The sequence below is a fragment of the Lycorma delicatula genome, chromosome 2 (assembly GCF_047948215.1).
Source record: "Lycorma delicatula isolate Av1 chromosome 2, ASM4794821v1, whole genome shotgun sequence".
Lineage (NCBI taxonomy): Eukaryota > Metazoa > Arthropoda > Insecta > Hemiptera > Fulgoridae > Lycorma > Lycorma delicatula.
Window position 1 is genome coordinate 36,938,245 of NC_134456.1, and position 24,046 is coordinate 36,962,290.

The 24,046-nt window shown below is 32.6% G+C and overlaps 1 protein-coding gene across 2 annotated transcripts in view; it reads right to left on the reverse strand.

The window, feature by feature from the left end:
• Acsl (Acyl-CoA synthetase long-chain) overlaps positions 1 to 24,046 on the reverse strand; it is a 163,786-nt gene that overhangs the window by 78,456 nt on the left and 61,284 nt on the right. The gene's annotated exons all lie outside the window — the stretch shown is intronic.

A 24,046-nucleotide genomic window follows, 5' to 3' on the forward strand; every position in this document is an offset into this window, starting at 1 on the left:
GTAAAAGAAGTAAATTTACGTCAGGTTTTGGCTGGAGGTTATACACAATTTAGACCTGATGTTGTGGGAAATGATCCTTCACCACATAAGACCTCTCCAGTTACTGGTGCTTCAGCTTCCCTGCCTGTGGTCCAAATTAGCCTATTATCCAAATTTACCACAGAAGTTGTTGTACCCAAATGTTACACCAGTGTCCGTATAAAAGAAAGCTGATATGATGGATCTGTTACCAGTTTCTTGTGCCGGGACCTTCAATTCTTCCCACTGATTCAGAATTTGGGTGCGTGGAAATAGCTGCGAAAAACAAAAGTGTGCACGTACCTGAACATTGTATGGTATTATGAAGTCATGACGTCGCACGAAGAAGTTCATTGTCTGCCAAATCAATCGTGAAGAAATTTTTTTTACAAGTAATTTAGAGAGGAATATTGGGGGAAAAAAATACAAACAACATGGACGTAAACTGGCTTAAAATGCAGTGGATAAGAATTGAAAAAAACACGATATTTACAGCGTTCGATACAAAGAAACTCTTCAAAATTTCATAGACTTTGAAAAATTTGATCTTAGTCCTACAGGCAGGAAAGGGAGATCAGTGTATTTAAAAAAATTTACCACAGATGTTGTGCCCAAATGTTAGACCTTACAGAACGCTAAAGGATCGACACTGCGTTTTTAAAGTAGCCGTATCCAGAATTGGACGTACAATTTCTAACCCAATGACGTAAATTAATCCCTTTAAAGTACCTTAGAACGTAAATCTGCCAAAAATAAAATATAAGTTAAAGATGACCATCATTTTCCACAAAGAAAAAAAAAATTTAATTTATGCGATTTAACCGAAATTAGGCCAATTTACCATTAAATGCGAACAAAAATACACAATTGTAATAAATAAAATGAATTTCAAAGTAATCCAAAGTAGAAAAAAAACGTTTCCACTTATTCTTTAAGTTTCGAATTTTGGGAGCAGCCATTTACAGAAAAACTGACTTTTATTTTTAGTGCAGCTATTTTAATGTTCATTTTATTCTAAACAAAATTTTACAATTCTTAATTTGCCTGAATTCTATTTCTTAAAATAACTTTCATTATTTCAAAAATAATGTTATTGAAAGAATAGAATGAAATAGTACTGAGTCGTAGGAAGTTTGTTTTATAACAGATTTCAAAAAAGGAGGAGGTTTCAATTAAGACTCAGATTTCCTTACACAGTTTAACGGTAAGAAATACTTATATAAATACAAATAATAAAGATATTACTACTGTGCATGAATTAAGGCAGAAATACGTACCATAAGGTTTTTTAAAACTAATCTTGAATTTTGTGCGAAGATACTTTGAATATCAAAATAACATTACGTTATTTTACGATATACAAATTAAAAATTAATCGCTGAGGAAAACCGTATTTTTAAATTACCTTCAAAATCCGACACTTAGAACAATAACCAGCTCTATGTCCCAATGATGAGGGCTGATATGTATCCAATGTAAATGAGCTGGTCTTATACAGACTCAGGCCGACCATTCCTGAAATATGAAGTTAATTGAATCACAGACACCAAAGTACACCGGTATCCACTGCCTAGTATTCAAATCCGTATAAATAGTAACTTACTACTTAAGTTGTAGAAAAACGCTTTTGTTCTTTGATATAAGTAAATAGAGATTACCAGAGACAATTTTTCTACAAAAATAAATTAAAAAAGCACTGAAATCAGCCCGTTTGGAGAATAGAATGATTTGAGTATACATAAAAAAAATCAAATGGGTTGCACAAACCTTCTTCTTAAATCAGTAAAACCAGACATCCTACTACTAAATAAAACTATTATATTAAGAATTCAATCTAATTAATTACCTATAGTATAAGATAAAAATTACAGACCATAAAACCAATATAAGAAATATTCGGTTATATACCCGATACTTAAAACTTGACAAATATTATTCCTGTCAGTATGTATTCTAATTATAAGTAAGTATTATTAAATACTTTAATCTGAAATTTGAATTTACAAGACTATAAATAAGTTCATAAAATAATATAAAATGAAATGAGACGTAAGGAACACGAGACTCAATAATCTATAATAAACAAAAAAAAAAGTAACATATGAACAATAAACTCCTGTCGCAGTGAATATAATGAAAAAAAATAAAATAATAAAAACAATAACATGTTATATTTTCTCGTAACACCACGTTATAATATTGTTGTATTCATACGATGAGAATATATTATAAAAAAGAAACATCAGAAACCGTACATAAATAAAATAAACAATACGGCTAACTATTTTACTTTCCCAGTACGTTGAACGTCTACTCAAGTAAAAAACAAGACATTCAACACAGAAAGAAAAGAAAAACGGTTCGATAATACTTTCTAATATCGAAACGTAGCAATGTAAAAACGTAACTGCTAAATTTGTTAACAACAAACTCCCTTCTTATTGCAGTCTTCTGAACGAAGCAAACAATACTAAAAAAAAACTTAAAATTATACTTTTTTTTAGAATTACGTTCCGTAACAATGTTTCGTTAAAACATGCAATTAAATAAAAATTAACGATTTTCGCTTAGAAGGACTGAAGACACGCAAATTTTATTGAAGATACCATTTATTATTGAACATTTCAAAACTTATAATTGTTCGTACGTTAATCAAAATCTTACGAGGTTTTTCGTAAGAAAACAATCTTCTGACAGCGTGTACAAAACAAAACTTTAATACAATCAATCGGTCTAACGGTTCAGTGGTCATTCGGTGTATAAATAATCATATAGATTTTTACAAAACTATCCTTTTAGATTCAGGAACTCCCCAATGTCAAGATCCATGAAAATCTTCCGCATTTTATTTTTACTTTTTAGCACGGCACTTTTTTTATGTGATTATATTAGTATAGAATTTTGTACTGCTGATGATTTATAAACATTTTTCTTGATGTTTTGGATTATAAAAGTCATTTAGACCGACAACCGGTGTACTTTGTTGGGTGTGATTTAAATCTCAGGAATGGTAGGCCTGAGTCTGTACAAGATCAGAGCCCATTTACATGTCATAAATATCATCTTCATCTCATTTTGGGCCATACCACAAGTTAAATAGATTGCAAAAGTACACATTAGGAATAGAAAATAAAACATAAAAAAATTTAAGTGGAAGATTTTTTTAAAATTAAAACATTTTTTACGTACACCTATTATAAACCAAGAAGTACTTGCGGATGAATGGTAAATCAAATTTTATATTGCTTTTAACCTTCTTTTTGAAGAATAAAGAAAAATTATATATACAGCTTCTTTTTTTTTAAGAGTAATACGTTAATTTTCAAGTTTAATATAAGAATTAATTCAATAATACATATAAAAATATAGAAAAAATATTCAATTTCTTAAACAAAAAAAAATTGTCAAAAATGTGTGCTCGGGACACTGTGGTGTTCAAGGTCAAGGAAAGCTTGGTCTATTGGGCCGTCACTTTTGATATTATGAGTGTAGTACATGATTCTAAGGTTGTGTTTTACAGGTTTCAGTTTTTATCATACATTGCAAAATAAATACATTTTTTGTTGTTAATTTTTACTTTAGGGGAAACAAATTAAAACTGACTTTTTTTCTATACTTAAGCATAAACAAAAAATTAAGATAAATAAAAATTTTAATCAAGAATCTTTATTTTTTTTATTTCAGTTAAGATTAATAATAATCGTTAGTTTACAAATACCAATCATAGCAGATCTGGAAATATCGACATTTGGTCACATCTGAGAAAAGTTGAAAATTCATGAAACCCTTTTTTTGTATTAAGCATTAGGTACGATTTTATCGTCATATCCTTTGTTGTCTGCTGAGTTCTTTTTGCTGGACTTGATTTGTACGACAGACCCTGCCTCGAAGAACTAAATCACCTGACAGCTAGATAACCAAACAAAATGTGAGCACGAATCAAGTTTTTGTTCAATCTGATCACCGTTCTTCAGATTTATTTCTACAACATATCTCAAACAAGCAAGCAAGTAGCGTGTCACGGCAAAGTATAGAAAAATCTCTACATAAATTACAAAATCAACATTAATAATAAAAGGCGTATTTACATTAGAATGCAGTTTAAGGAAAACAAGGTTAATATTATTTAAGTATCTACTAGTCTCGTGGTATCAGAAGTAGTGGGTTTCCCAACAGGCAAAGCTTGTCGTCGTGGCCTTGAGATAAAACATTATATAAAAAGCAAATTTAAAAAAGGTTTTTTATTTAAGAAATTGAATATTTTTTTTTACATCCTTATTTGCATTATTGAATTAATTGCTATAGTAAACTTGAAAAATTACGAATTTTTCTTATACAAAAAGATCTCTAAATATTTTTTTTTCTTTATTCTGCAAAAAGAAAGTTCAAAGTAATATTAAATCCGATTAAACATTCGTGCTCAAGTGCATCTTAGGTTTTGTAATAGGTGTATCTCACGACTGTCGGTCGAGATAACTTATAATCTTAAAACAACACGAAACTGAATTTTTAATAATACTTTAATACCGAGTATTATCGTAATTTTATTGTACAAAAAGATAAAGATATTATACCGTAATTTTTCACAAAGCTTTAATTTTTTTATATCAACTTTATTATACTGTAACAGGACCAATATTACGGACCAGTGTAACGGATTTCTTCCAATTAAGAAGAAAGAAAGGAAGAGAAAATAATAATGAAAAGAAAGAACTAAAAGGAATTCTTTTCTCCAATTAACAGGTCCGTTTAACAGTCTGTTCTTTGTAATACCGAAAATGGCACCTCCGAAAGCTTTTTTCGACCAGAAGGGTTACCGGATCGGAATACGAATTTATTAGAAAACATAAGGGCGCGGACGATGAAAATTATTACCCATCAACAATTAAAGGGATGAGGCGAGTACAGGTTCTGCATGCCGGGTGATATAAATACTGCCATTGGACTAGTGGAGAAACCCACCGGTTGGTCTAGTGGTGAACGCGTCTTCCCAAATCAATCTGAATTGGACGCCGAGAGTTCCAGTGTTCAAATCCTAGTAGTCAGTTATTTTTACACGGATTTGAATACTAGATCATGGACACCGGTGTTTTTTGATGGTTGGGTTTAAATTAACAACACTTCTCACGAATGGTCGAACTGAGATTGTACAAGACTACACTTCATTTACACTCGTACATATCATCCTCATTTATCCTCTGAAGTATTATCTGAACGGTAATTACCGGAGGCTAAACAGGAAAAAGAAAGGGAATAGTGGAGAGGATCAGTAGTTTTGCGAGGCCGTGTTCGACGCAGTCGCGATAACAGTGAATAGTTCCGAAATCCCGAGTTCGACGCGGTTGCGGTGACGGCGATATCCGTAAGCGTGTGGTACTAAAAAGTGAAGATATATCACGAATATTCCAGTGCGGACAGTGGGTGAATGCAGGAAGTTGTTCGCCGAGTTACTGGTAAACAATAGTGAAAATGACAGTATTATATTCATTCATAAAATATAAGGTAGTCCTTTTATAAACAGTAAAAGTAATAATATTTGCAAAAATTGAATTTTACGAACTTTTTTCTTTTTCTACTTAGCCTCCGGAACCACCTTACGGTGGTTCAGACGATGAATGAGGATGGTATGAATGTAAATTAAGTGTAGTCTTGTACAGTCTCACGTCGACCATTCCTGAGATGTGAGATTAATCGAAACCAAACAACCAAAAAAACACCGGTATCCTCGATCTAGTATTCAAATCTATAAACAAATAACTGCCTTTAATAGGATTTGAACCTTAGAGCTCTCGATTTCGAAATCAGCTGATATGCGATGACGAGTTCACCACCAAGACTAACCCACCGGGTTTGAACTTTGAACTTTTCTTGTGTTATCTTGTTGTTAATGTAATGATAGTTTCTAACGGTCATTATAACCTTTTTAGTAAATAGGACTGTACTTTGATTTTATAATTTAACCATTAAACAAATCTTGTCTTTTTTATTTGAATTTATTTTGTATGTTATATATACGTATTATCATTATCAATGTTATAACTATTGTTATTTTTATTACTTATTTTGTTTATTTTTTTTAGGGTAATTTTATTTGTAAGAAGTTTTTACGTTTGTCAGTCTTTCAATATCCTTCACGAATCGCGAACACGAAACAATACCTTCCCCACCAAAATCTATTCTTATATAGCCCTTTTCGTGTATACAATGAACAGAATCTTTTACGTGATCGGTTTACGAAGGTAAACTGCATAATTAAGTTTACTTAACTCTACAATGTAGTTTTTCCTCAACATTTTTATTATAGCGATTACGTCAATTATATATATGAATTCTTTTATTCAAAAATATATAAGATCTATGCAACATCATAAAAGGAAATTAAAAAAAAAAAACATGGCTTAACAAAACCGTATAAAATTTAAAAAAGTACATTAAAAACATTAGTCGTACGTGAACAATCCGGAATTTTGAAGCCTAAAGGCGTACAAAACGTAGATCTCTAGGTTGTGTATTATTCCGGCCTCCGTGTCGCGAGTTGTAGCGTCTCGGCCTTTCATCAGGAGGTCCCGGGTTCGAATCCCGGTCAGGCATTGCATTTTCACACAGGCTACAAATCATTCATCTCTGAAGCAAATACGTAACGGTGATCCCGGAGGTAAAAAAATAGAAGAAAAAAGGTAAAAGCTTGTGTATCATAAGCTAATACTGCATTAATACGGCTATCATACACAATCGGTTATTTTAAATCTAGTACGGATCTAATATATGCACCTTAACTTAAACTGTGAAGTTTAGAAATAGGAGTTTTGAGAAGTGTTAACATTTCTCAGTTACGCCGTTTTCATAATAATGTGTTAAATGAGAGTAAAAAATAGAGATGAGTTAAGAAGATAATGCAGAAAAGGTAACGTTAGGTAGATGGAAAAACGGAAAGTCGTATCGGATGTTTGCTAAAATAAGAAAGAAATGAAGGAAACTTTCAAAGGCGTGAATGCATGTAAAATAAGGAAACCCCTTATAGTCGTGATGTGAAGACGAAGTTATTAGCATGGAATTATGGCGAGTTGATGCACAGCCAATTTCTTGTAAGCAGTAAATAATACGCAAAAAATATTCTATAATTTTATTATTATTTCAAACAGAATAAAATTACCTAAAACGACGATTTAGTGAGGAGCACGTTGAATAGTCAAATTTATAATTTGAAGTTAGGTTAACACAAAAAAAAAAATTTTAAAACCACTCTGACGTTAAAAAGTTAATAAAAGGTATAAAATAAAAAAATACGTAAAAAACGTTTTTTAAACACCACTTAAATTAAATGCACTAAAAAGTAAAAAATAATTTTAGGACGGTATCTTTAGGATGGATTTGACAACAAGCTTTGATGGTGATGTGTAAGATTACGAGAAAGTAATATCTTCAAATAAAAATTTGATGTTTTTGCCAATTATTTCATATGCGTGATGAATGGACTAAAGAGTGGGGAGCTCATGTCAAAGCACAAATCTTTGTTCCCCACTCTTTAGGCCATGCATGTAAAAAAATAGGTAAAAACATAGAATTCTTAATTATAAGAGTGGTTTTAATTTTTTTTCACATATTTTTTTTGTACTTTTTAGTGTTCATAAGTTTATACTTTACCGTGCGCTACCGCACAGGTTTGAGCGATCTTTCGAAGTTTTCATGCCTATAATTTCCAATACTGCAGACAAGAGTATAGCTGTATCAAAAGTTCATTATATTAAAATATTACTGAATATACTCATATCTCTTCAAATATCACATCAGCATAAATCTTAGGTCTCTATTCTCACATATTAAAACATCTCATGCATCAATACCCTGAATCACTATCACTATCAGTAATATCACTCAATATACCAAAGGAAATTCCGGATTTCCAAACTCCAGCTATAATTTAACAAAGCTTGCGGCCAATTTTTTTTTCACCGTGTGTGCGGTCGCGTGTTCAAGTTCTGTCGGCAGTAAAATTACTTTTTTGAATCTTTTTTTTTTTTTTTTTTTTTTTTAAATTTTAATATGATTTTGATCTTGTAATCTACGCGGGGAAAATGCGACGCACTTCTCACTTATGATCGAAGAGGAATTTATTTACTAGCTCATAAGTATTATGAGTCATCAGACATAAATACTGAATGTAACGGTTATATGAAATATGAATGTTTGCCTCAGCCGTAGAAAAAATACTTTCGTTTAATTTAATCAACTGAAATCACCTTGGGCTAAAATCGCAGAAGTACCTTTCATCCCAACATTATTAGCTACAGAATAACAAATAACAAACCTGGCTGGTATTGCTTTATATTGATCGCCCAGCAGATTGATCATTTCAGTTAAAGAAAAACTTCGAGGAAACTCTACAGGGCTAAAGACGACAATATCAAAAACATCGATAATTCTTTAACTACGAAAATATGCATGTAAACGATGTTGCATAAGTTCATGAGGAATTTTTTCACTAATTAACGCATCTTAGCGACTTGAAAATGTTTCTAAACTGTGTAGTCATCAAGAGAAAACCTGTATGCAAAATTTCAGAGCGAATGTATAAGCGGAAGTGCTTCAAAATTTGACTGAAAGATTTCATACCATGAATCTCACATACGTAGTCCAAGAGCGAGTTAATATAAGAGTAGTAAAAATGCCTAACACTTGAGACTGTTTATTTAAGATTAGCCATATAAGAATTATTAAAATACCGAATAATAATGCAAATACCATACCACCAAACTAAGTAGTTAAATATCAATAAGGGTATTTTATTTTCATGAACGAAGTTAAACACCAAATTCTCCTCCGGACAACCTAAATAAATAACATTCTATCAGAAATTAGTAGTACTCTAGTATTTTAACAGAAACAGGAACCGGCCATTATTTACTCAGGACAATTTCATTAGCTGATCTGATAGGAACAAATATCGAATACGTATTAAGCACGGGTAAATATTTCATTGAAAATGGAATAAAAGATTTTATCGATCATAGCAACAAACGTATGAAAAAATGTAATTTCTTTCATTTATTAAAAGGACTACCCGCATAAACGAATAAACTCATGAAAACCCAAACGCACGCACGCGCACACCCACACATCTATCAACGAAGCACACTTGAAGAGTAATCATAAAAATATGTAGTAATTGAGATTTGAAGCTCTACGAATTATAATATGTGGTGAAATAATATAATGTAAAAATAAAACAGCCAAACAATAATAAAAAAAGAAGTTAATTTCGCTTAACAGACAAAACACTAAAAGTTTTTCCTATGGAGGAGGCATATCATATAATTTCACCACGATTTATATAGTTTTAGTGATGGAGAACTATAAAGATTACATACATGATAATATAATTTGACTTAAATCTGAAATCGGCAAATGGGTTCAGCCATCACGTCCTATGTAATTACGACTCAACATAAAGTTTAATTTATTCCAAGTTTTTTCCTACAGTAATGTCACTTTTTTTAGAATTATCCAACAAAGTACATATATAGTTAAAGTATGTTAAGTTGTTTAAAGAAAAATTCTCTTGAATATTATATGTATTTCTGTGTATTTATAATATAAAATGCATAAGCTACTTCGTTTTATAATGATTTTTCTGAGAGGAAAATATTTTCAAGCTTATACCAAATGAGAAAATTAAAAATTTTTACCTTTAATTATTCACTTCTCTCAGGAAGCGAAATTTTTCTCCTTAAAATAAAGGAGGTACATAACATATTACAGTATAGATTTATTCCCTTTAACCTCTTATATAAAGAAATTAAACTTGCTGAACTATAATCGATGAATGCTCTTTTATCAAAATCACATCTTTATATATAAAGGAAAATTAGCAACAAACAATTACCGTTTGTACGATAGGAGCAAGAAAGAGGCGTACGCTGCAGTAACAATTTCATACATGTTGTTAAGCGATAACACACGCGCGCGCGTACATGGGTAGTTTTTCTGTAAGATGTACCCGTTGATTATAAAAATTTAATCTTTAACAAATAACGGTGTTTGATGGATCACAGCGACGTTAAACTGCATTCACTTCGATTTGTAACTGAATCAGGGGTACCTGTGTTGTTTACGATATTTGAGTTGGATACGGACCGTATCATTAACTCGTAACATTTCAATTCATTTGTTAATAAATGATTCCGGCCGTAAAACTACTTGCAAAATACGGTACAGATATATACATGTGTTTCAGGACTTTCGTACTAAAAATTACATGCGTATCCTCTGATTCAACCGATGTAAATAATCATATAAACAAGCTTAGTTTTAGAGTTACAGCCAACCAAAAATTTGGTCCCATGTCGTGCATTCCATGGAAAATACAATGTTAAATACTAATTTTTTTCACAAATTATTCAGAATTATATAATTTACAAAATTTGAAGCAAAATTCTACAATTTTGCAATTTCTTTCACAAAGAAGTGAAAAAAAGATATTGTTTAGATTTTTTTTTTACAGTATTTCGCTAGGATTTCACAAACTACATTCATTACAAGATATTGGGACCAATTTATCTGATTATTTATGAAAATGTACATCTAAAATTTGGGGCCTTATATATTGCGTTAGTGCAATACTTGGAGCTGGTTGTAGGTCTCCAAATATGTAGGCGCTAATTTCTGAAGGGAACTTTAATAAAATTAACATACATAGTCGTTTTTTTTTGTCAGAATCTATTTTCAAACAACTTAAAGAACTTTAAATTAGCAGAATTTTTTTCTGAATTTTGAAAGGAAGTAAATCATTAACGAAGAACTTTTTCTACTATATAGGAACAAGCCGGCTTACCCGATTTCAGTTCTAATCTTTTAGACTAATAGTTAAAAAATTATTATTTATCCTATGTACAGAAACTAAAGGGGTTGTGCGTTCTTCAGCCGAGGACACACATCGAAATGTGTTTTCAAAACAGTGGTGGTTATGTAGAGCATATTAAAAGTGGTTTTCATTTAAAAAATGTCTATTTTTCTACGTACTGAAACTTATGGGACACCCTTTATTATTTCTCCTATTGAAATTGACGGACAAACAATATAGTGAGAAAGTCCACTGTTCATACAGTAGAATATTATGATAAATTTGATTTATCTGGTAACAGTTCAATGTATTACCTAATGTTAATTCATAGAGAATGGAGGGTGAATGTCAACATGTAGTTCACGTGATATGTGATGACACAAGACCGTCTACACTTTTTTACGTCTCTAAGATTATAAGAATATTAGTCTGTATATATATATATATATATATATATATATATACACACACACACTTTCATATATACACACTTTCTTATAAAACATAGCAAATTTATGGAAAATATACTCTATTACTCCCTCCACATTACCATGACACCGAATTTAGCTCTCGGCGAGTTACTAGCCATAGATATTCGTGAGTCAGGCAATCTGATTAGCACCTACCACATGTATATAAAATAAATTTGTTTACTTATATACTAATACTTTTTCCAATAATTAATAATTATTGGCCAAGAAGTAAACAGAAGGCAGTTAGTTGATTTGTGTTATATGCACATAAAAGTTGAATTACATAATTTTTTATATCTAACTAAGAGAAAATCATATAAAACTCCATTTATGCGATACACATTTTTTTTTTAGAATTTCATCGAAGAGTTTCTTTCCACATAATAGAAAATTAAAAATTGTTAACGAATACCAGGCGATTCAGCTAAACCAACAGCTTAAATAAACATTCCTTAATATAGAGAAGTCAATATAAGTATTTCACTAAAAAAAAATCTGTTTAGTAACGTACGAAGTGTGATCAAAAAATACGGTGAATAATTTTTTATTAAAAAAAGTAATAAGGTTACATATAGAATTCGATTTAATCTCCTTCATAGTACTGTCCTTGGCTAGCAATGCACTTATCCCAACGTTGACTCCATGACTGGAGGCATTTCTGGAAGGCGTCTTTCGGAAGGGCTTTCAGCAGCTCGGTCGTGGCCCTCTCAATGTCAGCAATGGTGTCAAAACGTTTTCCTTCAAGCACAGTCTTAATTTTTGGGAAGAGCCAAAACCCGTATGGTGCTAAATCCGGTGAGTATAGCGGATGTGGACAGACAGGAACACTTTTTTCGGCTAAAAACTCGCGAATGAGAAGCGAGGTGTGACACGGCGCGTTGTCGTGGTGAAGAAGGAAGCCATTGGTCCATTTTTCTGGTCGCTTACTTCGTACGTCGTTTCGCAAACGTTGCAGTACACCCTTATAAAATTCAGAATTTACAGTTGTTCCCCTTTATAAAATTTACGAACTCTGATCGCACTATGCCTTCACTATCGAAAAAAACAACGAGCATGACCTTGATGTTGGATTTTGACTGACGTGCCTTTTTAGGGCGAGGAGATGAACTGGTTTTCCATTGGGAACTCTGCATTTTGGTCTCAGGGTCATAGCCATAGACCCAACTTTCATCTCCAGTTACAATTTTGGCCATGAAGTCCGGATCTGCATGAAGACGACCCTGTAACTCCTTGCAAATCGTTAATGCGTTGTTCAAAATCCATGTTGCGCGACAGACACGATAAACACAACCTCACTATAGCGGCTCTGGCAGCTGACTGGCAAGCTCGAACGTGTTACAACTTGTCCCTGCCTGTCTCAATTGATCACCCAATTGGACAAATTACAGCATATGGATGTAGCGTCGGCAGTTGCCGCTATAAAAATTCATTCACCGTACTTTTTGATCACACCTCGTATACAATCTCATGAGTAAATATCCCATACGTTTAAGAGTTAATATTAATCAAAGAAATAATTCCTTGTAGTTTAAGAGAAAAATATAAAAAACAAACCTAATTAGATCTCGGTTCATCATACATTTCGACAGAAGATTTATTTATTGACTTGATGTTTCATAAAAATTTATTATTTAAAACTTTACTGGGCTAGAAATAAATGTAAAATTTCGCTAAAAAAAAGCGAATATAAATTATTCAAAATTGGAAATGAATAATTCTGATAGACAAAAACATTTACTAGATTGATTTTTTTTTTAATTAGATGTTATACATATTTAGTTGAAAAGTATTATAGTCATGATACCAAAGAAAGCAGGGGCAGATAAATGTGAAGAACACAGAACAATTAGTTTAACTAGTCATGCATCAAAAATCTTAACTAGAATTCTATACAGAAGAATTGAGAGGAGAGTGGAAGAAGTGTTAGGAGAAGACCAATTTGGTTTCAGGAAAAGTATAGGGACAAGGGAAGCAATTTTAGGCCTCAGATTAATAATGGAAGTAAGATTAAAGAAAAACAAACCAACATACTTGGCATTTATAGATTTAGAAAAGGCATTCGATAACGTAGACTGAAATAAAATGTTCAGCATTTAAAAAAAATTAGGGTTCAAATACAGAGATAGAAGAACAATTGCTAACATTTGGAGGAACCAAACAGCAACAATAATAATTGAAGAACATAAGAAAGAAGCCGTAATAAGAAAGGGAGTGCGACAAGGATGTTCCCTATCCCCGTTGCTTTTTTATCTTTACATAGATCTAGCAGTTAATGATGTTAAAGAACAATTTAGATTCGGAGTAACAGTACAAGGTGAAAAGATAAAGATGCTACGATTTGCTGATGATATAGTAATTCTAGCCGAGTGTAAAAAGGATTTAGAAGAAACAATGAATGGCATAGATGGAAGTCCTACGCAAGAACTATCGCATGAAAATAAACAAGAACAAAACAAAAGTAATGAAATGTAGTAGAAATAACAAAGATGGACCACTGAATGTGAAAATAGGAGAAGAAAAGGTAGAAGAATTTTGTTATTTGGGAAGTAGAATTACTAAAGATGGACGAAGCAGGAGCTATATAAAATGCCGAATAGCACAAGCGAAACGAGCCTTCAGCCAGAAATATAATTTGTTTACATCAAAAATTAATTTAAATATCAGGAAAAGATTTTTGAAAGTATATGTTTGGAGTGTTGCTTTATATGGAAGTGAAACTTGGTCAATCAGAGTATCTGAGAAGAAAAGATTAGAAGCTTTTGAAATGTGGTGCTACAGGAGAATGTTAAAAATCAGATGGGTGGATAAAGTGACAAATGAAGAGGTGTTGCGGCAAATAGATGAAGAAAGAAGCATTTGGAAAAATATAGCTAAAAGAAGATACAGACTTATGGGCCACATTCTAAGGCATCCTGGAATAGTCGCTTTAGAATTGGAAGGACAGGTAGTAAGAAAAAATTGTGTAGGCAGGCCACGTTTGGAATATGTAAAACAAATTTTTAGGGATGTAGGGGGTATACCGAAATGAAACGACTAGCACTAGATAGGGAATCTTGGAGAGTTGCATCAAACCAGTCAAATGACAAAAAAAATTAAAGTAACTTAACTATTTCAATTATTTTCAGTGTTAGTTAGTCGAATTTTATCAAAGGTAGACCTGTGAACAGATTTTAATTAAACATATATAATAAACTTTCCCGAAAAAAAATACGGAAAATTACTTCCTTTTTTATATGAAGAGTATAAAATCACGCCCTTCAACGTTTTCTAAACATTATTAAAATCAATTTTACTAATAATCTTAATGCTATTCCCTGAATCAACGCTTTACCCCTCACCACAACACCACTTCCCTATAAAAGGGAACTTCAATATATATATGAAATTATATATATGCACACAATAAGAGGGAAGTTGGAAGAGCCACCACATTATTAGCAAGTGGATCGCTGAAGTGTACCAACATTAATTTCCCTTTTCTGATAAAATTAGGCAACTTTCAGAAGTGGGATATGTTTTTAGTTATAAAGCACAAAAGGAAATAATGTAATAATTTAGTTATTGTTTTTTAATCAACCGATGACGAAACCTAATGAAAATGGTTTTCACGTCAGGTACGGCTCAGCTACATTTCTAAAAGTGTCATTAGTGAATTATACCATAAACGTTTACGAAAATTTTATTACGATTATTAAGAATGTTAACATAATTTTGTTATTTTACTTTAATTTTGAATATATTTTTGGCAAATTATGGTAATTTTGATGAAATTATTGAAGAATATTGTAATTATTCTTTCATATTTAAATTGCCTATATTTAATATTGCAAATGTTAAACTTCTAACAATGAATTACTGAAAACGTTTTGTGCGGAATACTCTACTACATATTTATTTAAACACGTATGAAATAAAACAACTGAGATTCTTAATTAAAAAAAGCATGGTACATTGATTTGCTGTTACGTGCTCAATTTTTATTTTGAATGAAGCGCTTCTACGTTAGATCGCAGCACAGACAGTTTTATTGAAAGAACGTTTTATCAAAGCTTTTTCTAAAATATGTTTTACTACTTTTTTTTATTTTAAATATTAAACTAATTATTTTGCGTTTTCTGTCTGTAATATTGTTGTATTACGTATTATAAATAGTACGTAGTTTACATTAGCATTAATTATACTTATTATTTTTTTACTTTTTGTTTAAAAAAAAAATAGCTGTACATAATTTTTTTTTTAATTTTATAAAAATAAGTATATAATATATATTAATGTAAACAACGTACTGTTTATAGTAACAATTCAATTATACAATTTTTCTAAATTTTGATATTTTTCGGTATTGTAATGTTTCTATTATTTAATAAAAACATTATTTACGAACGATGTAAAATGAAAGGAACTGCTCCAGCATTTGTCGGAATGCATCAGAAGAAACCATGATAAAACCTCGATAAGAACAGCACCGTAAAATAAGTGCTATTCATTACAATCCTCCCTGTATTACAAAATGGTAAGAAATATGCTGAAAACACGAAAACTGTAGTAATTTGAGACCTAACTGATCTGCTGGGGCGGGCGATGGCTAAAACCATTCGGATAATCAAATCACACATAATGAGGCTCACCCAAAATTTTTCCTCAACTCCGAGTCGAGATATAAACGAACATTGGTTCTCCCTATATTACGACATGGTGAGAAACACACTGAAATGCTGGCCGCTAGGCGGCCACGGGCCGTATCCCCCTAGTATTGAATAACACCCCTTTCTCATTTAAAGGACTTAAAATTATCTGCTAATATTTTAAAAATATTAGTTGGATCACTTCATACTGATATATATACTCGTGTGTGTGTGTGTGTGTATATACACACATAAAAAAACACCAATAAACTCCGCTTAACAGAAATGTTAAAGGAATGAATCACACATCCAACACGTAAAAATTTTTTAGAAACCCTATTAAAGATAACCTTTATGATAAAGACTACATTTAAAATATATTTATCACTAATTAACAAAGAAATTATCTTTTTACCTTTTATTCACACATAGAAAACAATTATAAAATATTTATACGCATTTATAAATTCTATAAAAACATGCATGCGTAAACACAAAACGAACAATATACGTTTCTCGCGCAAAACAATTGAATTAACCTCACACACAAATCCGTAATCAAACCGGATGTCGATTACTCATCATTTTTCCGAAAAGACGTCATCATTCGTGTACACTTTCTCAGTATGCCTAACTGTAATTTACTACGATACGATTTTAAATTTCATTCATTTATTTAGTCACATCAACACATTACTTTTAACATCAAATCATACAAACCGTGAGAACTCTATTACCTCGTTTTAAATTCTATTTCATCATTCATTCACAAGGGAAATTTTGAATTGGATAATAAATACTATTCAAATATCAAAAAATTTGTGCCATTTGATCGAGAACATAGAGAACGACTGGAAACTTCCGTTTTAAAACAAAATTTCAGCATATATTTATTCCTGGAATCGGTTAGGGCGCCCAATATAATTTTCGTATCACGTTTGATGTTACAATTTCAGGATTTCATCATAAAAAAAATACAGAGTGTTTATAAAAACACAGTTTCAAGAATTCAGGGACGGTCCCCCACATCAAAATAAAGAAAAAACTTTATTATATTAGCATACATTCGGAAACGCTTAGTTTACCGACAATCCGTTATTTATATTTTTAACATAAAAATTTATTTCTCAGGAATGGTTAATCGAATCGAGTTGAAATTTCGTGTACTACTAGGGTAGTTAAAAATTAATAATTTGAATAAAAATAATGAACCTGATCGCTCAATCCATTTCAAAATGGAGGCCACGTAAACATTTTAATCGTTAATATATTTGCAACCGTTGGTTTATTTAACGTTATGTTATACAAAACATGTTAAACGTTTATGGCAAAGAAAATGACACCTTATTTATTCAAATTTGTTCATAAATAAAAAGTTTTTGGCAAACTAAATAACTAAATATATCAAAAAACTATAAGGACTAATTAATTTTTAATAATAAATATTCATATAACAATGAAAGGGAAAAAGAGGCTGCTGTAAAATACGATACTTTAAATCTAAAAATACTAACATAGAACATCTTTCAAAGTTGCAAATTAATCTATATTTAATTTTAAGGAGAGATCAACAAAAAAAAATTGAGGAGGGATATAATTTTTTTCAATAAGATATTCCTGTGGTTCAAAAAACGAAATGGTTATACTGTTAATTAAAATCATATACACAAGACAGTTTACTTCAAAGATGACAAGACAGTTAAAAGAAGAAACTTGAAAAATTTCATTTGTATTCACAAACGCGCGCGCGCCAACACACACACACACACACAGAGAAAGAGAGAGAGAGAGAGAGAGAATGAGATTTTGTTGGTAGAAAAAAAGCCATTCTAATTCAACTTAAAGCTCGAACCCATTAAACCTGCACTTGACATGGACTATTCATTTTGTTTTCAACGCCGTCCAAATTCCCTATGATAATTAAGAGTAATGTACTCCGATGTTGATCCTGAACACCCCTGGAACAGGACTCCTGTTCCATACCTTTGGCTAATAGCATCCCTGTTATAGTTCCGTTCAGTTTTATACCATATTGAAACCGCACGATAATACGGTTTCTGTATCAGTTACTGTCGGTGTACGAGATTTAATAGAATGGAGTGATGAAATATTTGAAATTACACGAAGCCGGTCATCGGTGTTAATCCATCCCAACACGCGAATCAAAGAAGTTCGGCGTAACTCGAGTAATACAGCCCAAGACGACTTAATTGATAGAAGACAATAAAAAAAGTTAAATCTTACAAAGTCAGAGGTATTTTAAATTGATTCAATTTTTTGTGCAAAAGTTTTTTAACTCGATCGAAGAAATCAACGTTAAAAACCAACGCTGTAGCTAAGGGACGCATGTTGTTGTTGATGACCCCACAAGTTGTATTAGATAGCTTTTGCAGAATGATATTTCTGTTTTTTAGTCTCTCGGCTGTTTTTAGATTACGTTTATGATCAATCATAACGCCTAGACACTTTAAACATTTGTAGTACTGAAGCATTCTACCATATAGTTTTATCTTCAATTTTTTGTCGGCAAATTTGTTATAACAGGTTGACTGCCAAACTGGAAAATGCCGTATTTAAAAAAATGCAACTTTTTTTTTCAATTTCAATGAAGGTGTTGTTACCCTATTAATAACTTTTGGTACTCTAATACTTTTGGTAAGTTTAATATACTTTTGCAATTTCACTTTGCAACTTTACTTTTTGAAATATTCAAAAATAAAGTTGATATCCCAACCGTGGATGACGAGACACCAATTAATGTCTCAGAATGTTTAATACGAGTATATTTTAATTTAATTATATCTTTTACTTACTAACAACTGATGGTATTTATATTTAATTCTACAACTCCAGAATTGTTTAAATACTATTTTTATTAATTTCTATATTTTTTAAACATAAATTATTAAAAGTCACTCTCTTCTGTAATAAAATCACATCTTACTGATAATTATACTCTGAATTGAGATATTTAAAGTAAATTTTGAATTTAATATTTTTAAGAGTACTTTGTATTAAAATATAACTACGCTTTATCAGTGAACAACTAAACCTAATTCACATTTTATTACAACACTTTTCAATTATGTTTATTTTGCTTTTATTAGTTGATTTTCAATACAAAAAAGATTCGTTAATTTAAAATTTAAAGAAAAACGTCTGTCCTCATACATAAAATAATATACGTCTGTCCTCATTAAAATAATATTAATTTGGTACAAAAAAATTAAAAATAAACAATAATATTGCATCTCAAGTGTGACATTATATTGAGACATCATTTATGTCTCATAGGAGTATTGGATTGCGAAACTGAGACATCAGATTATGGTCTAATACCAATAACGGATAACTGGCTGAGACACCATTTAGTGTCTCATAGCAGTCAATCTGTTAAGTAAATTATGAACCTGTTTTTTTTTTTTTTTACATTAATATGTTAACTCCATTTTTAAATATTTACCTAGCATCTTTAAATCATTTAACAGCTTAATCTCGATTTAATTAAAAATGTAATGGTTTTAACTAGTAAAAAGTCACCCAAGTGATCTATGAATAAAAAAAAATACTTTGGAAATAAAATTTCCAAAAGGTAAGGTAAGCGCTAACAGGGTGTCGCACAACCCTGTGCTTTAATTGTGGCAAGCCGGGGCTTGCCACAGAAGGCAACAGCATGGGGAAAAAGCAAGTTGCGTGCGTGTGGCTCGGAGGACCACAAGTCGTGGAGTGTCTTAAGCGGAAATGAAAATTCTTCAACTTAACACCAACAGGTGCAGTCAGGCAGTCGACAATTGCTGGCAAGTGGCCCTGCAACATGTCGCTGACATGTTAGCTCTCTCCGAACCTAACAAGAATTCAATCGTGGGTGACAAGTGGCTTGCAGACATAGAGTGTGACGCCTATCTCAGTTTTCCCGTAGCTGGTATGCCACGGGTCAACTGTGGACGTGGTCTGGGATATGATACGGGAGATGTAGTAGTTTTCTCTTGCTACCACTCCCACAGTACCGATATAGAGAATGACCGTTGCGGATGACCTGCCTTTGTTTGAGATACATGACCTTCTCGCGGCCGCACGAGATATGAAGCCTCATAAGAGCCTGGGACCGGACGGGATCCCGGCGGAGGTGGTAAGGATCGTCACAGAGGTCGCACCGATTTCTGTCCTAAACGCCATGAATTATATGATCAAACACGATTTTATACCAGATGAGTGGAAGATCTCTAGGCTAGTATTCATCGAGAAGCCTAATGGTCCTGAGGAAACCACAACTTATCAACCGTTGTGCCTGACGAACGAACAGCTTTTGCATGCTGTTCAAAAAATTATTTGTGGTTAGGCTGCAACAGGAAGTCGAGGCTAGGGGCGGTCTGAGTGACACGCAGTACGGCTTCAGGCAAAGTCTTTCAACGATGGACGTCGAGAAGCATATCATGGATTTGGCCGCTAATGGAACTTGGCGTTCCAAGTTTGGACATCCAGGAGTATCACCGCTGGGATACTCCTGGATGTCCAAAATGCTTTTAATTCCGTTAGCTGGACGTCCATCTTCACAGCTCTGCAGAACAAGCGAATTCCCCCGTATCCCCCTACCTTCAGCGAATTATACAGAAATATCTGCAGCGCAGGAAGGTGGTGTATGAACTGGGAGACCATTGTCTGTTTTTCAATGTACAGTGCGAGATACCATAGTGCTCGGTTGTTGGCCCTGCATCGTGAAACCTCGTGTATGAAGGTGTGCAAGGTGTGCTCGCCACAAGGTGGGTGTCTTCCCCTACGGGATTGGGATGAGGTGAAGGGGCACACCATAGTTCTGGACAATGAGGCTAAATATCTAGATTTCTGGTTCAACCGTAGGCGCTCCTTCACCGCGCACGTTGCCCAAGTAGCGAAGAAGACCGAAAGAACCATCCGGGCCTTGAGTAGGTTACTTGCAAATGTAGGTGTTCCTAAATCCTCGAGGTGTAATATATATTTACACGTCCTCACGTCTATAATTCTTTACGGGATTCCTGTGTGGAAAAATGCATTGAGTACGGCGAGAAATGTTCGCACACTGGAAAATTTACAGAGGCGTATGGCCCTGAGAGTGTGTTCGGCGTACAGGAATGTCTCAGCTAAGGCAGTCTTCGTCATAGCGGGCAGGCCGCCGATAGAGTTATTTGCCAAAATGAGGTGCGAGATTTACTCCGGCGTGAATAAAAGTGAGGCGTATGACCTTCTGTTAGAGCTATGGCAGGTTCGTTGGAGTGCAGCGCCCACCGATGCGTGAACACGACGATTTATCGTAGAGATTAAGCTGTGGGTCCGGTGGGGGGGGGGGATTTGGTGAGCTCGGTTACGAGTTCGCACAGCTCCTGACGGGCCACGGCTGTTTACGCCAATACCTTCACTGGTTCCGGAGAACGGATGATAACAATGTGCCCGTATTGTGGAAACCTCGATCACGTGAAACACGTAGTGTTCCACTGTATTAGATGGGGGACCCTGAGGTATAATCACAGACACCTGTGTCCTCTTACACCAGGAAATATCATCCAGAAGATGCTGCGCGACAAGGAATCATGGGATTCCATTTCCTGTCTGATCACCTGTATTATCCGAGTAAGGAGGCAGAGGCGAAGACAGAATAGCTAGAGAAAGACCTATTCCAACTAACTAGATGAAGATCATAACCGGAGAACGAGGAGGGATGGACAGCCTCCTGCTGAGCAGTTGTTTGTCCGCGCTTGCGTGGATGGGCAACGGTGATTATGCACTGGGACTCCGGAACCCCTGAGCTCAAAGGAGCCTCCCGGAGCTAAGCTTGCTTAATTGTGGACCGGCCCTAGGAGAGGAGAAGCGGTGAAATAGGGGGCTTAGTCAGTAGGGCGCAGGCACACATACGCACTCTTAATAACATCTTGCAGAACCTGTTAGCGAGCCCGACACTTTTCTCGTAAATGGGGTTCCTCCGACTTATCGACAATAAAAAAAGAAGAAAAGTAAGCGCTAACCCTTCCATGTAGAAGGCTAATTGTTAGAAGTCCGACGGAATCGCTTATACCGTATTGATACATATTTTTTTATACTGTCCTCGCCACTACTCTGTCGTTTCTAAATAACAAAAAATCTTGGCCTAACAATGATCCAAGAGTGTAACGTGCCACAGAAATAAGGGGCGCAGCAACCCACTACAGACCCTGAATCAAAAAGGTTGTACTAGATATCTGGAGACTTCTAGAATATCATACGAATCAATCTATTTAAAAAAAACCATCGTCCATTCCAAGTATTAAGTTAAACACAGACACAGATAAAGTAAATATTAATAAGAAAAAGAAAAAAACAACGTATGGTTAGCAGCTACAAATCTTGTTTCAAATAGAGAAAAAAAACAAGTTTGAATTGCAACCCCTCACTTACGTATACTATTAGAAATACTGTAATACAAGAACGATCAGATGTCTTCAAAGTATTTTTCATAATTATCAGAATTTTCTATCAATTTCAGTAACTAATAAAATTAAATCATAATTAATTCCAAAAAACTGTTCTAGCATTCGCTGGGTTCTGTACCCTAAGTATTTATTAAGAGGGGAATTAATTACACTTAATCTATTTATGTAACATAATAACTACTGTATATGTTTCCCAGTGTAATATTTACAAAAGAAAAAAGTATTTTATAATATTTAAAGTCGGCAAAAGTCAGCCATCTGACAATAATTTCTAGACACTGCTACAGACTTTTAGAAACGGAGGTCAATAGATTCCGTATTTTTTATCGATTTAATTTCAATAGAAATAAACTTATTTTAAGCAACATACGAAGTTTCAAAATACTTTTATTACTAGCTGGTAGTTAAGTTGTTTTACATCAACAAATATTCAAGGAAATAAATAACTTAAAAAACTTAATTAAAAAAATAAATCTAATAATAAATTCCATGACCGTAATTCATACAAAGAATAATCTATAAAAACTATAAAAATATAATTATTCAATACAGAACGAAATTTTAATCAAAGTAGAAATTAAAAGACTGCATCTTTTAAAACCTATTCTATTTTAATACATAGTTAAATAAATAATAAGTACTGCGGTAGGATTTTAAAGTAATTTCATCGAAACGGGAATAGAAAAACAATGAAACAAAAAGACGACAGATTAAATGTAAAGGGTTTAACCACTTAAACTTTGAATTAAAAAAAAATTATTATGTTGTTGCATCTGCGGAATTTATAAAGGAGTTTGTTTCTTACAAATGGTAAGGGGTTTTCCTAAAAGAAGAAGTTTCTTATATAAAGACTCCTAATTTAAAAAAAATATTTATTAAAAAAGAAAAACATATTAAAGTTACACGAACTTACTAATAAAAGCAGTATTGTTTATGTTGTAAAGAATTGTTTAGTTTAATTTAAATTTGTTTTGCAACGTTATTTTATTTAATCTTTAATTACCATAATAAAAATTGTTATTGTACATCATTATTGCAAACACTGCAAAGAATATTTTTCATCTTTCATAATTATTTTATTTTATAATTTAGGTTAAACACTTTTGACGAGTCATCGAATTTTTAAACAGTTTTGAAATACTATACTAATATGTACAAGATGACAAAAACATTGAAGATTACAGAATAAATTCACATTTTAGAATTTATTAATTTAACTTTACAAAATTTTAACAGAATATTGCATCTTAAAGAGAATATTTTACGTAATAGCTGCATTTTAACAAAATTCATAATAAGAAGGGACTTTTCTAATTCGAACAGAATTTATTAAAATGCGCTTATCGAACAGAACGTAACAATGCCGGAAGCGGATCGGAATTAAATCGGCGACAGGAAAACATAATTTTTGACCAAGATTAGACTAACATGCGCTACTAAGTGAACACGATTCAAAGAAACGTAAAACAATTTTTTTCAGTCATTTGTGTTTGATATTAACTTATTATTAATTATATATTTCATTAGTATACTTAAAATAATCTGAAGAACCGAAATAGTATAAATAGTTGTTCTTTTTTTTAAATTAACATTTAACACAATGTCACAATATTAATGTAGACTACTTTTTAACCAGATTACAAATTAAAA